Consider the following 15,603-nt stretch of genomic DNA (forward strand, 5'->3'; position numbering starts at 1 on the left):
TAAAATCTTACTTTTCAAAGGGGGTGTACTCATTTATGCTGAGCACTGTATATGCATGAGTGGATGGATACAAAACTGGTTGTTTCTGCTTTTGAAATCCTGCCTTTTATTCTGGAAGGATAAAACTTTTTTCTCAGCAAGTTAGAAAGCTCAAATTTCTGAACAGATCATTCACCTACAAGGACTCAAGGCTGTAAGCCGGAATTTGAAAGATGTCCATGTGTTAGAATGATGGAACATGTTGAATGGAGCGTAAGTCAAGGCCTATCAAGAATACTTATTTAACATAAGAAAGAGCACAGTAAAGAATTATAGAAAAAATAAAATTTACTTATTTATCCTTGAGACCAACTCACGTTTTTTCATCCAAGACACCTTTATATATATATATATATATAAATATATATATATATATATATATATATATATGTATGTGTGTATTTATTAGTAACGTTATTACGTTATTATTATTACGTATGCTACAGTTGTTTTTACGCTGTCAGTTCTGTTGCGCATGATTGCTTAAACAAAAACAACAACCTTTTGGGACATTTGGAACGTACGCTTTATAAGCACACTGAAAAAGTGATTAAACCATTAGCTTTATTTTCCATATGTTAAGACATGCTAATGATTGCTCAATTTTCTTGACATCTTAAAGAATAACCTTCCTTTTAAAGGTTCATAGCTAGATATGACATGGTAAGAATGTGAGTACACTAAATTATGTATGGCATCACTTGAACACACTTCCCCCTAATTATGAAATTCGGGTACAAGCGTGTGGTTGCACAGTTTGGTACTATGGCTTTGGCTGGTTGTTCTTTAGGAGCATAATAATAAGCCATTTTAATTTAATTAAAATGGCTCTGATTTTACCTTTACCTATAACCTCAATGTATTTCATTAGAAATGTATGTGTTAGACTGACAAAAGATTATTATTTTTGGTTTTCAATTCTATTTAAAGATAAAAATCAGAAGACTGTGCCATGCATTTGTATTTAGTCCTCCCGAGTCAATATATGCACAAATGCAATCAACACAATAACTGCTGCAGGTCTTCTGGGGTATGTCTCTACCAGCTTTGCTCATCTATGAACTTAAATTCTTTCTATTCCTTTTTTTTTAATAGCTCAAGCTAAGTCAATTGTCATGTCTTTCCACATATTCTCAGTTTGATTTAGGTCTGGACTCTGACTGGGTCATTTTAACTCATGAATATGCTCTGATGTGAACCAGGGGTGTCCACTTCCATTCCGGAGGAGCCAGTCTCCTTCAGGTTTGAGATGGCCCTCTGGTTCAGTACACTTGAATCAAATACATGGTTCATTACCAGGCCTTTGAAGAACTTGGTGGCATACCAACAAAGCAACTCAGCCATTAATTCAGCTGTTTTTGAGCAAAATAAAATATCTAACAGAAAATCCAGGACAACAACTCTTGAAGATAGGACGCCATTGATCTAAACCATTTTATTGTAGGTCTGGCTATGTCTAGATTCATTTCCCTTCTATAAAGCAAACCTCCTTATCAACCTGAGTCCCTTACTGTAAGCGGCTCGTGGTAAAATGTAAACTGGACTTCTCACACTTTTCTTTTACATAAATGCCGGATTTCTGGAATGCATGACTTAAAGTTGTCCTCTTAATGGATTCCTCCACCTGAATTGTGGATCTCTGGAGCTCATCCAGAGTTACCATGGGCATTTCGACTTCTTCTCTGACTAATTTTCTCCTTGCCCAGCCTGTGAGTTTAGATGGTTGGTCATGTCTTGGTAGGTTTGGCATTGTGCCCTGCTTTTTAAAATTTTAAATGATGGATTTAATAGTGTCAAGTGCCACATGTTACCCTTCTCCACAATTATATCCCTAGCATGTATAGTGTGTCACTTGTTCTTTATGTTACTGTTCACTAATGTCCTCTACCAAACCTCTCAGGCCTCAACAGAAAATTGTGATTACATGAATCACTGGAGGGCTCTATTTAGCAACAAGGTCTTCAAAAGGACAGGATCTTTTTTAGGGTTATTGGTGTTAAACATGCGTAATAGAATACATGACACACTTTTCACATTTTCATTCATAAAAGATTTTGAAATCCATTTATCCTTTTGCTTTCCTGTTTTTGAATATGTATTACGATCTCTATGTGTAGGAGACCAGATGAGACAGTCAGACTGTCTTGGATGGTTTGTGTCTAGATTTGCAAGTTTGAGAAGCACATTGGAGGCAGCAGCTGACCTTAAACAGTTGCCTCCTCAAATCGACTCTAATAACTCAGTCTGTTGCTGAATGTAGGGTGTTGCGTTTAGAATGATATTGGTCACCTGGGGGCCTCAGAAACAGACCAGCCCCAGTGTGTCAGAACTAAACCTCTTCAATAGGTTTCCAAATATTATTTTCAGTGGCATGCTTCACATGTAAGTGCACAATCCAGCAATCCAGTCATTTTGATTGTGTTTGATAAACTTCAAAAGCTAAATTTTAGTTTTGTTTGTAGGAAAAAATTAAATCTATCCAAATTTACTTGTTGCCAAGCAACATTATTTTATTTTCTTCAGTTGGGTTTATGTTTGACAGTTTGGCATTTTTCAATATTACCGGTTCGAAAGCCTTTAGATGCTCAGGAATTGGAAACCCTTATTGTCTGATTTACATCTCTGCAATGCTTTATGTTTGTGATCATTAGGAGATTTGGACTGGAAGAAGGGACTGCCCTTCCTGTGCACTCTGTGACTATGAAGTGTATCTCTTGTAAATCTTGCAAAATTAATAGTTGATGAACAGATAACACTGTCCCCTTTGTACTATAATGTTATTAAAATATGTATTTAAAGAGTTAAGAAAAAAATATCCCTTACTCTGTAGCTTTGATCAATTGTAAAAAGTAAAATCCTGTACTAAAAGGCCTCTGTCACTCGCTTGCTGTGTCACTAAGGTGTAGCCATTTGATTTGATCACAAGATCACAGTGAGCTCTGAATGACTTGCATGATTCCTGCCTTTCCCACAGAGGGGTGTGCTTTGGCAGCAACTCCCTCTCTATGCACTTCGGCTGGTGATCAGTCATTCGCAGGTGTACCGCCATCCAACAGCCAGACATGACCAGGCAACCTGACAAATTAACCAGAGCAGACTTGTAGAGATTTTTATAAAATCTGCCCAGCTCATTAAAATCCACCCTGCAAGAGGATGTTCCTGAGAAAAAAACAGTGATTGCATTTGAATTGCATTTTCCCTCCCTTTTCTTCTTACTTACTAATTTAGTTTTCTGTATTTTTACAAAATTTGGAGCTAATAACAATTGTTGTTGTTGTAATTGTTTCTCTAACTAACTCTCAAGGTTGTTAAGGAGACATGTATAGGATTTAGTACCATCTAAATGAGATATTCACATCTTTAAATAACACTAATGTGTACAGTAAACATCACAAAATTATGTTGACTAAATGATCCTACCTGGATTTTAGGGTTGTGACTTAAATTTATTTTTATGAACTCATTAATTTTTGTTTTATGTTATGTAAAGGCTTCGAGCTGAGTCTCCATTAGCAGAGAAAACCCAAAGCCATCTTTTAAATCCATAAAAAAAACATAATCCGATTTACGCCTTTTTTTAAATAGTTGGTGAAGCTGCTCGCTGTAGAACAAGCCGATGACGTAGAAGTAGTTGCCCTAACCTGAAGCAATCTTGAAAGAAAAAAATAATAGCTATGCTAAATAACATTTAATTCAGATGCAGTGTTCAAATGTCTTCTTTCAGAATTAAAGCAATTTTTCTGGGATATTTGATGAATCACTGGTTTTCTGAAACCACTAAAGAAATTCACTGTGTGATGCAAAAAGTCTTTATAAAAGTTGTTTTGGTTGATTACACACTAATTCTGATTATAAACCCCTGAAGCAAGTATACTTTTGTGCATTGTTGAAATAATTTCTATTTTTTTCTGCTGTTAGTACCCTTTTTCTGATTCAGCTCTTTCATAAAGCAAAAATACAAATGTTTCTCAAATGTTCCACCTTAAGGAATTGGTCAGTTACTTTTATACTTTAAAACATGACAGTACAGAAGGAAAACATGTATTGTCATTGTACATGACTCCATATTTGCTACTGCTCAATGGTTTACCTATCTGAAGACACTATCCAAGGCATACGGCAGCACGGACCGGATAAGTCATGATGCCACCTCCATGTCACAGAATGACCTTCAGGCCTGAAGACAGCTATTATGCTGAGATTCCCCTGTCAGCTGAGCCAAGAAACAGGATGGTGAGAAGTCAGTTGAAAAGTCAAATCCAGTTCACAATGGTAAAAACAAAGTCCAATCCATCAACACCGATGCCCTGCCAGTCATCAGATTCCCTACATGAATATCAACATGACCAAAGGATGAAATAGAAGTCACTGATTTTAAGATAAAGAAGTTCCTCACAATACACGGAGCATTTCCCAAAAAGTCTAGCACCCTGAGGAAGGAGGGAAGCCGAGGAGTAGTAGCCATTAAATTATCCACGATGTAAAAACAAAGAACCAAGAATACATCGCAAAGATGTAGATTGATTATCTACTAAATAAATGTCTCAGGCACCAGAAACCCAATGAGCACAAGAAAGACCAAGAGGAAGCATCAAGGAAAGACAAGCCCCTGCATGACATGTACCACAGACAGACTGAACATGTGGCTGATATTGAGAAGTCCTATCAACGGCTAAAGTAGGCTGGACTGAAGGACAACACAGAGGTAATCAGTCCAGCGCAAAACATATACATACAGCTTTGCTTTTTTTTCACCCTAACCATTTATTTTTACATGAATTACCCCACACTGCTTTGTGTACATGTTCATATAATATTGTAAATGACATTGAACTCTGATAACTATTATTGAATAAATAATGATATTAAGCCTTTTTGAGAGGGACCTCTGCATAATAAGGTACTGAAAACGAACATGATTCTGCAAAAATAGCAAGTAAATTTTTTTTTAACAGTTTTAGTTAGGGTCACAGTTAAATTGGATCTGCTGTAATATATTTTGCACAAAGAAGTGACAAAACCATTTTTCTGGTTATATCTTATTTCGATTTAATTGACAATTGCTAGCCATTTTTATAATTTGCCTAACCCCGTGTATACATTTTTTATGTAATCTGATACATACATTTACAACTTTAACAATGTAAAGCAGAGGTTTGAAATGGTCCTAAACATTACCAGCCCATGAGCCTTTATGTGGTGTTAAGACCAATGAAGCAGTTGCTACCTCCTATCAGTTGTAGCGAAGTATGGCATAAAAAGTCATTATATAATCTAAGCCATTATCCATTTTCCAAGGGTTTTTGAACATTTGCATGAAATCACATATATAGGAGAGAAAATTATGGCAGGGCAGTTTTCACATTTCACTTCCAACAAGTCATGCTTCAGTATGATGTGGCAATTACAGACACAGTTCACCTCTATTGGCTTATCCATAAACTCTAATTCACAAATAATAGGGATTAATTTGATTTTCTGAGCTGTAAGAGCAACTTGGATTCAAAACATATGTTATTTTTTCTGAAGGCAGGAAGAGAATATCAATTTCAAAAGCAGCAAACAATAATATTGGCTGACATAATTGAAATGTGCAATTTGAAGATCAGTAAACAACTTATAGTTGAGTTCTAGCTAAAAAAAGATCCCTAAATCAAGATCCCTAAACCACTTATATGTATTTACCATTAATGGATTGTTGCTTTTGATGTAAATTTGCCTAAACCTAACAATAAACTTACTTGCAGTACTTTTACAGGCCTGCCTTTAAAACTGGCTTGTTATGACATGAATGTTAATGATGGTGATTCAGAATGTGCTGACTGCAGATCTGCAGACCTTAGGTTGATCAATACAGATTGCACATATGTAAATTTAGTCATTAAATCTTTTTTCAGTTGGATGTCTGGCTTCAGAGAGTATGCAATAACCAGTGACAGTCATGAGAGAAAAATTATTCCAACCTTGAGAAGTTAAGACGGTCTCCCTTTTGATTTTGCAGGACATGAAGTCTCATTCTTTGATCTAGACATCTGAGTGTGTTGGCATAAATCTTTAGGGTAATTCAGTGAAGTTAAATACACAAGAATATCTGCAGATGCTGAATGCAAAAGTTGTGTCATCTCGCTCACATTATCCACATTAACAGCATCAGCATTGCTTGCACTCTAAATCCCCATATATAAAGGTGGAAATGGGCACAGCCAAATGAGAACATTTAATCAGAAAGCAACGTAGTATCCCTGAAGCCTAAACAATGAATGCCTATGCAGATTGCTTCGTAAATTGTCATTCTGTTAATGTATTTGACCTCAGGTACACTATTTTCTACTTTGTTTTCCATCGTCTGATAGTCAGAACTTGAAGTGAGAAAAATTGGGCACATGTGCTGAAGTGGAAACATTGACTGTACTACACTGCCTGACCTCAATTACTTTCTCTGTAGATAAGATAAGCCTGTTTTGATAGATAATTCTACTTCTTCAAAAAACAATGTGCCAAATTATGAGTCAAGTGGCTTTTGTCCTTGTGGCTTTTTTCTCCAATAGCTCAGTGTGCTCTGGCATGTTTTCTGTATATAAACCTGACACATGCCTGTTTATGCTCACTAAATGCACATGTAATGTTTTTTTCTACGGCTGTAGATGTTCTTTTGAATTCTTTATCTTTTCATCGTTTATGGTATAAAAAAAGAGCCACCTTACCGAGGTCAAAGAATACCAGCTTTGGGGACATTTCATACCCACTTTGACAACTAGTTAGCAGTAGTTTTCCCTTAACTATTGATTGTGCCATGTAAGGAAGTGTGGTTAAGTACATTTAACAAATAACATCTACCAGTAGGTTGGTCTGAGTTTTTTTGTTTTGATCAGGGGTCACCAACACTCATAAAAATCATCTGACCCAAATCGAGAGGATGCGTATCAATGGCAAAAAACGTTGAATTATCAAATTTTCAGAAAATAATGTGAGATTGAGTGTAAGACTGATGCATATTTATGATTTCTGATGCATATTTATGATCCCCATCATTCACCAAAATTTTAAGCCAACAAGAAAAAAAAACCACATTGTTTTGAAACAGTTAAGTACATGAAAAAGAAACAGTTAAGAGGTTTGGGGCAAATTGGATTGCGGTAACAAAAAACCAAAACCATCAAAAAAAATACTCATCTAGACCTTAACAAATTTCTCTTAACAGATATGTTCTAAAAACCTAATACTAATTTATGACTTTCTTCTATCAAACAGATTTCTAAAGTAAGTAGAGATCAATGGATTTGCACCGTTAAGCACAAACATATGATGTTGAATATGAATCAAGTGGCCTTTCTTGGTCCCTTTGGTTGTCTGGTGTTTGAGATGAAATTGCCACAATTGTCTACAAGGGTTTAAAGAAAGTGACTTTACTATTCACTTTATTGGGTTTGCAGTACTCAAAACGGGTATTATATGCAATAATGACTTAATATCTTTGTGAAATTAAAAACAACAAACCTATATAGAATTGATCAATCAAAGTTGCCAAGATGCATTTATTTAATTATATATGGGGTTACGTTGTTAAGATATGACTAATCCGTATGTTATTTAAAGTTGATAGCTATTTTAGCATCTCCATTTCGGACCACAGATTACTTTTACAGATAGTAACTTTCTGGTGTGTCATATTATAAAACTGTCATGACACAGAAATTCTCAATGAAACCTACTTGTTATTTATTACAAAATTAACAATTTTATTTGCTTTACAACTTAGTTTTAAGGCCTTTTAACTTAGAATCTATTTGCTTTTCATATTTACTACGCTCTACAGCATGTTCATTTGAATCACAAGTATATATATATATATATATATATATATATATATATATATATATATATATATATATATATATATATATATATATATACGGTATATGTGTTACCTTGTTACTTTAACAATAGTAATAACAAACAGTACAGTTTAATGTTTGTAGTTAAGAACATGGGTGTGGGAAAGAAGTTACTTATCTGTTGTGCTCAGAGCTTTACTTTTTCCTTATACCAGAAGAAATAAAATTGTAAAAATTGTAAGTTGAAGGTGTGTGCAGTCAGCAATATTTTTTCCTGGCTGCTTCCTGGTCCACAAGGGAAGAGAGAGGTAACCCTGAGATTTTTTCACCTATGGTTACTATCTATTGCAGTCTTTCCTGTCTTGGTATGTAGCTGCTGAGAAAAAAAAGATTTGATGTGCGCAGGGCAGATTGAAAGAATGCAGTATTGAACTTGTGGGGCATGCATTACTAACTACATTGCTGCAAAAGTAATTTCACCATATAGCCCTGTTCAAGATGAATTGAGGCTCTTTTTAAATTATATTCTCATATTGGATCTTAATAGGCACAGTCTTGATGTTCCTCTCATTGAGTTTGATATTATCTCCACAGGCTTTGTGTGTCCCTAGCTGTTCAGCCTTTCATTGCAGGCTCTTTGCTATCTTAGATAAGGCAAGTGATCTTTGGTTTTGTGCAAATTTGAAGAGTTTGACAGTTGGGTCCTTGGAGGTAGACTCCTTGGTGTAGAGTGATAAGAGCAGTGGACACAGGGACACATCCCTGTAGGGTAACATAGCTGACTGCCAGAGGTGATTTCCCCAGGACACACATGCTTGTTCTCTGTCAGAATGCTTGTGAATGAGAGACAGATGACTTATGATATACTGGTAGCCCACAGTTATTACTCTGTGACATAAATTAAAATCTGATTCTCTGTCTGAAAATTGCCAGGAATAATAATAATGACATTTCATTACAAAATGAATTCATTTTTCTCATCAAGTAGAAGGTACTTCTAACTGTCTTATTATTAACCTGTAATATGAAATGTTACATATTAAGCTAAAAGGGCTCAGAGGAGCAACATATATTCATCTGTTTATGCAGAAAACTTGAGACATAAAAGTAGCTTGTCCCATTGAACTTTGAGTTTCCAATAGTTGTCAGCAGAATACATCATAAAGTTAGATTAAAAAAAAGAAGCTAATTCTACTGCCTTTGTGGAGTTTTGCAAACATTGTAGGTGTATGTGAATAAATAACATATTTTCTCAACCAGACACTTTGTGTATTTTTTGCTCAATCTTACTTTTTTTTTTTTATCTCTAAGCTCGATCACACTCTGTCATGTAAGATAGAAGACAAAAAGAAAAAAAGATAGTTTTGCTTTTTCTCTGATAAAGAAATCAGCCTTTCAAGAGAAATCGTGTTTGCAAATTTCTGCTCATTACAATTCCCTCTGAACTTGTAAAAAATGTAAAAAGATGTAAAAAAACAACATCCAGATATTGGCAGAGCCAACAGATTTCAGCACAAATGAAGAAAAGGCACAGCAAAAGTGTTGAAAATTCAGCATCAACATAATGCCCTACTGCAGTTAATAATTCCCTTTAACAAGGTTCACATCTTTCAAGAAAATTAATTCTGCCAACTGATTTGCTTTTGTAATAACCTAATAGTATGCCACTACTATGCTCACTCGTCTGGAACTGATGGGGATAAGAAAATATCAATTGAGAGGTTCTTACCATGTGGACAGAGATTTAACGGAGACTGAAAGTCATTCTCATTTTTGTTCATTCATTCATTTAAACTTCTCTTTAATTTTAATAGCAGGGTTTATACCTGGAGAATTAAATAAAAGGGAGTGAATGATGAAAATCTATCATGAAAAGTATCATCAGGATATTTCAAACAGAGAAGAAAAATAGAATCAAGTCAAATAATTTCCAGTAAATACAACAGTCTCAGTGTGGTACCTTGTCAAAGAGGCTTTTTCTGAAATAATGAACCTCTTAAATAATTCCAAGTGAAAGCAAATGCTATGAAGTAGTATTGGCCTTTTCAGGTGAGCTATGTGTGTGACATTTCTCCTATCAACTCTCTGAGGCATACTGAAACTGTGATGTCTATTTGTTCTTTAGCCGAACCAGCATTGCACCATATTTTATGCAGTTTGTGAGATGGAGAGGACATTTTAAAAACAAGCCGTTTCTGGTTTGTCACTCTCACACGCCCACAGACTGCATGCTCTAGTCTCTGCTCTGTCTGACAGCGCTGCATCTGTTCTCTGTCCTCTGAATAGGCAAAAGCCTATGCATTAAACAGAGACTCAGGTTATTTATTTATTTACATGCACTTTCTGTTGTGTAATATGTCTGTGGTACATTTTCTTAGTTATGTTTTGTACTTACAACCTAACAATAATGTTTTACAAATTCATTACAAAAAAAGATGCTGAGATGAAGAAGAAATATGAAAGAAACAGGATAATTTTTTCCAAAACAAGTGGAATGTTTATGATGTGGTTTTGTTGAATATCTTAACTTTTAGACACACAAGCTATCTTTGCTGTATCATTTTGCAATGTAGCTAATATGATGTTCCTAAAAGTAAACATAGGGAAAAAGAAGACAAAGTATTAGTTTTATATCACCAAATTGTAACATGATGCTTTGAAGCATGTGTTATTTAATGTGAGGTAACTTGAAGGTAACTTGGGCAAGTAATTTTGATCTGTTTAGCTCATTCAGAATTTCAAAACTGACATCTGATTTTGTGGCACAAGGACAATAAAGGGATATCCTATCCTGATCTATTATATTCTATATAGGTTCAGTCCATTTATTCAGTCAATTTACCTATTAGTGGATAGAATCCACCTGTGTGTAATTCAATCACAGTATAAATGCAAATGTTCTATGAAGGCTTCAGAGGTTTAGAGAAAATTAGTAAACAAACAAGACCAGGAAACACAGATGATAGATCAAGGATAAACTTGAGGAGAAGTTTCAAGCAGGGCTAGGTAATGAAACAATATCCCATGCTATGAACATTTCACAAAGGACTGTTAAATGCATAATCCAAAAATTGACTTTATGGAACAAACCTACCAAGACTTAGACATCCACCCAAACTGACAGGTTAGGCAGGGAGACCATTAACCTGAGAAGCAACAAAGAGACCCTTGGTAACTGTGGAGGAGCTACAGAAATCCACAGCTCAGGTGGGATAATCTATTGAAATGACAAGTATTAATTGTGCATTCCAGAAATCTGGCCTTCATGAGACAGTGACAGGAAGAAATAATTGTTGAAAGAAAATGAGGAGGGCTAATTAAATTTTACCACAAGCCAGTTAGGAAACACAGCAAACGTGTGGAAGAAGGTGTCCTGGTTTAGATGAGAACAAAATTAAATGTCTTGGCCTACATACATAATGTGTGGAGTACAATTAACACTTCACATCATTGTATTGACTTAGGTAAAACGGTCAAATTTGTGTTGGTCTATCATACAAAATCCAGATGGGCTTGTGGTTTTAACCTTAAAAAAAACGTTTCGGGGGATGACTACTTTAACAAGGCACTGTACTTCATTTGATGGAATTATTTTATATAATGTTTTAGGTAGACACAATCTCCCTCCCCATGGGAAGGGCAGGGGACTGTACCCACTTCATCTCTCTGAATTTCAAATAGACATTTTCAGATCTTCAATTGTCTTTATTACACATGAGCACTCCAGTTTCCCAACATGTTTTTACCCTTCACGGATCTCAGACATTGAAGAGAACCTTTTAAGTGCTTCCCCTCTGAGATGAAATGTGTTTACACCTAAGACACTTACTTCTGTTCACCCTGCAATCAAAAATGGTTTCCCAGTGCTCAGCACCCAAATGGGAAGCTTTTGTTGTGGGTATTTAATATTTCTTTAATACATGACACCTGAATTGTAACTACAGTAAACGATTTAAAGCTGGACATTATTCATGCACATAAGCATGATCAACAAACAAGAGTTCTGATTTTTTCTTTTTTAACTCACAACTTCATGTTTTTAAGAGCTTAGCCTTAAGTAAGTGTCTAGAGGATAGATTTACAACACTTTGCTTTGATACAATCTTTGAGTTATTTTTAAGTTTTCCACATGCACAGCACACTCCTGCATGTACAAACACACCCTTGACAGTATCAGGTCTGCAGAGAAGGAGTGTTTACTCAAAAAGTAAAATTCCAATTGCTCCCTCAGCTCAAATATTTAGGCTGAGAGTCTCAAACACTCTCCTTTGAATTGAAGTAATTGGTTGGTGTTTAAATTGAAATTTCACAGGCAGTAGATTGCCACACAGTGCAGTGAAGCTCAAAGATGGACGTTCTTCTAGGTTTTCAGATGTGAGGTATATGTGCATGCGTGGACATGTGTCCAGCTTTATTAGTATTCCATCAGTTGAGCCTTATGAAAGTGTCTTCTCTCTCTTTTTCAAGTCACCCCACCTACTCATCTCTGCTGCTCCATTGCTCGGTTCCCTTTCTATTCAAAGGTTCAAAGTGTGCCCTGCGGGCCACTATTAATGAGGGACTTTGTGGTGTGTCTTATTAAACCTTAATGACACACAGCCACCTGTCTGGATTTCAATACAAGTAGGGTTCAGACAGTCATCAACACAGAGAATCTCTAATCTGTACATTGAAAAGAAGCTCACCTGCCAAGGTGTGTCTCTCTGTGATCTTCCACATGTTTTCAGTAAAGCAGGCAGTTTTGAAGTCAAATTTAATGTTTTGGTTTTTTTACACAACCTATCATCATGTTTGCCTTCTCGGGTTATCTAATGAACAGATGAAGAGCAAACATGTTTTCATGTCATCCAAGTAATTAATGGGATCTTACGTTTGTAAGCAGCTGTAGTTAGCTATTCAACACATATGACACACAATTTCTCTTTGAATCTTATTTCATTCATTATTTTATTTAGCATTTATTTAATCAGGTAAAATATCCATTTGGGAACAAGACCTTTTTACAAGGATGAAATAGAATAGCAGCAAGGAGTAGAAGACAGATAGACAACGATACTAAAAGAAACATAAAAAAAAGGGCAGAGGTTATTGCTACAGTTACAACATAAAATTTAAAAGCAACAATTTAAGATTTAAAACACAGGCACTGTTCAATGGATTTCCGCTGTCTGTATTTTAAGGCTGTAGTAGGCAAATCTGCAATAGTGTATTTTTCACATTTTTCCCAGTTTTTTGTTACAACTGTCACTTCCAGACAGTAGAATATGGAACAGGCAATGTGTGAAAAATTTAGCTTCTCTGGCTCCTCCCTGTGATCTTACTTCCATTTGCAGAAATACACCTCTCCCAGTCAGAAACAACCAATGAGAGCAAGGAGGAATGTCTTAGCAGTGTCAATCACACTCATGTGTACACGCTGCTTGTTGGTGTGCTGCAGCTGCGCTAATGGCGCTGTGCTAATTATTTGAGGACCATGTTTGTAGGCAAAGCACAGCAGGCAATTGTCCATCTAAAGCATATTATTGATATTCATCTCTCCCAGTGAATGTGCCATAGCTGTTTGGCCACCGTTATCAGTGACCCTGCTTAATAGCCTGTGGGTTCACAGCAAGCTCTGCTGTGGAGAGAGGGCTGTAGCATAGCAGAGAGCGAGGGGGAGGGACCTGTAAAGTGTGCTTGTTTAAATTTTCAGGCTAAGTACACAGTTTTCTCAGAACTCCCTGTTGCAGCTTTAAGATAGAATGAACAACTTTCAGTGAAACAGGTTCTGACAGTTTCAGTTTAGATTGGAGGCCATTCCATTTCTCGTTTTAGTTCAAAGACGACAAGCTGAGAAATACAAAACGTCATTTGATCATAAGGCATTACAGCTTTCATTTCTCTGAAGAAAAGAGCGTAAATAGTCAAGTCAAGTCAAGTTTATTTATATAGCGCTTTTCAGCAACAAGGCGCTCAAAGCGCTGTACGCGAGGAAAAAGATTACAATGATACAGAAAATCAAACAATAAAAAGAAATCAAATGACATTAATAATCCTTGGGGGTTTACTGGTAAGAGCTGGTTCTAATCCAATCTTTCTAATAGAGGTAATTAGCAAATTAAGTCCTCTGTGGTAAGGAATTCATCCTGTGCTAGAAGAAAAATGATAATAATCCTTGAGGTTGCTGGTATGAGGCAGCTGTGGTCCCATCATTCAAATAGTAACAGTCATGGGCACTCACTGAAGTCTAAGTAGAGAAGTTGGGTCACTAGTAGGTCCAAATGTTTTAAATACTAATAATGTTTGGCTTTCACTGGTATGAAGTTGTTGTAATACAATCCTTCTAAGAAATCTAAAAATCTCTGGTCATTGGTGTAAAAACAGCTGTAGTAAAATTTTCAAATACTAAGAATAATTGGCTTTTGCTGGTAATTCTTCTGAGAAATCTGAAAATCTGTGAAAATAAATGAAATCACATATTGAGGTAAAGTAAGATAGGAGGAAAAAAAAAATCATATTTCAGACATATTTCTTAGCAAAATAGAGTCTGAAATAATACAAAAAAAACCTCAGCGGGGGTAAGCAACACACACATAAGTAAAGATTCAGCAAGGGTGGAATCTTGAAGGTGCGGATATATATAAGTCTGAGTGTGTTTGCAAGAATTAGAGTGTCAACACTGATAGAAGCGCCATTGTCCTTGAGAGGAGAGGTGGAAGTTTTATCAATCGGTCGCATAGTCCTATCAGCACACAGCTGGTAGGGGAGTGCTGGGGAAGAGCGTCGTGTTTATATAACATCCAAGAGATATTTTCACGATAGCCAGTTAGCAGATGTTGCCAAGGCCACGTTGGGGCGCTGGATTTAGAAAAACAATAAACGTTGTGGTTCAGGCAGTTGTGAATTTACAGCCACCTTAATTTTACTGGTATGTCTCAATTGCGAATCCAAATAGCCAAATTTCTGGTACTTTCCACAGATCTGGAGCGTACAACTTCTCCAAGATTATATCCTTTAACCTCTGAGTCCAACCGCTGCCAGGCTGCGATTCTGTTCAAGAATCGTGTCCAGCTTGCAATTCTGCTTGCTTAACATTTCAGTCTGAGTGTTGATTGCTCTACAGACTCCATCCAACATCGCAGGCAGCTTTGGAATGCTTTGAACAGCCGCCCACGTTTTGCGAATCACTCGATAAGACAGGTAACCACCAACTCCAAAAAGCATAAATCCTGTTATCAAAAGTCCAAATATGTACACATTTTCTACGTCCGCGACCGACATCGTAGTCAGGTACACAATCTTCCACTGCTGCCAAGAATATATTGTGTATCCAGAGAACAACAACCCGTCTGGAAAAGAGGGTCTCCTTTACCCTGTCTTCCTGTCGAAAAAAAAATTTGATCAATTACATTGAGAATCCAGCTGACCAAATCCATATTTTACAAGTTTGGAGGATATGTAAAGCAAGGCTCTGAGAAAAATACAGACAAAAAGCAGAAGCAGGGATCAGCATGGAGGAAGGGAGCAAAAACACGTGTCTTCCACCGAGAGCAAGAGAAAAATAAGTAGGAATCAAGCCAATAAGAGCCTGGTAAACCAGAGTCATCCAGTGTGTATATTGCCTTATATTTAAGGAAAGCTTGTCAGCTTCAGCATACAGTTCACAGTGGTAGGTGAGGCGGCTACAACCAGTGATCAATTTCAGACCACAGTGGTACACCGGAGTCAAGGACTGTAGGCAACTGGTAGA

Source organism: Girardinichthys multiradiatus, chromosome 20 (genome assembly GCF_021462225.1).
Source record: "Girardinichthys multiradiatus isolate DD_20200921_A chromosome 20, DD_fGirMul_XY1, whole genome shotgun sequence".
NCBI classification, from domain to species: Eukaryota; Metazoa; Chordata; class Actinopteri; order Cyprinodontiformes; family Goodeidae; genus Girardinichthys; species Girardinichthys multiradiatus.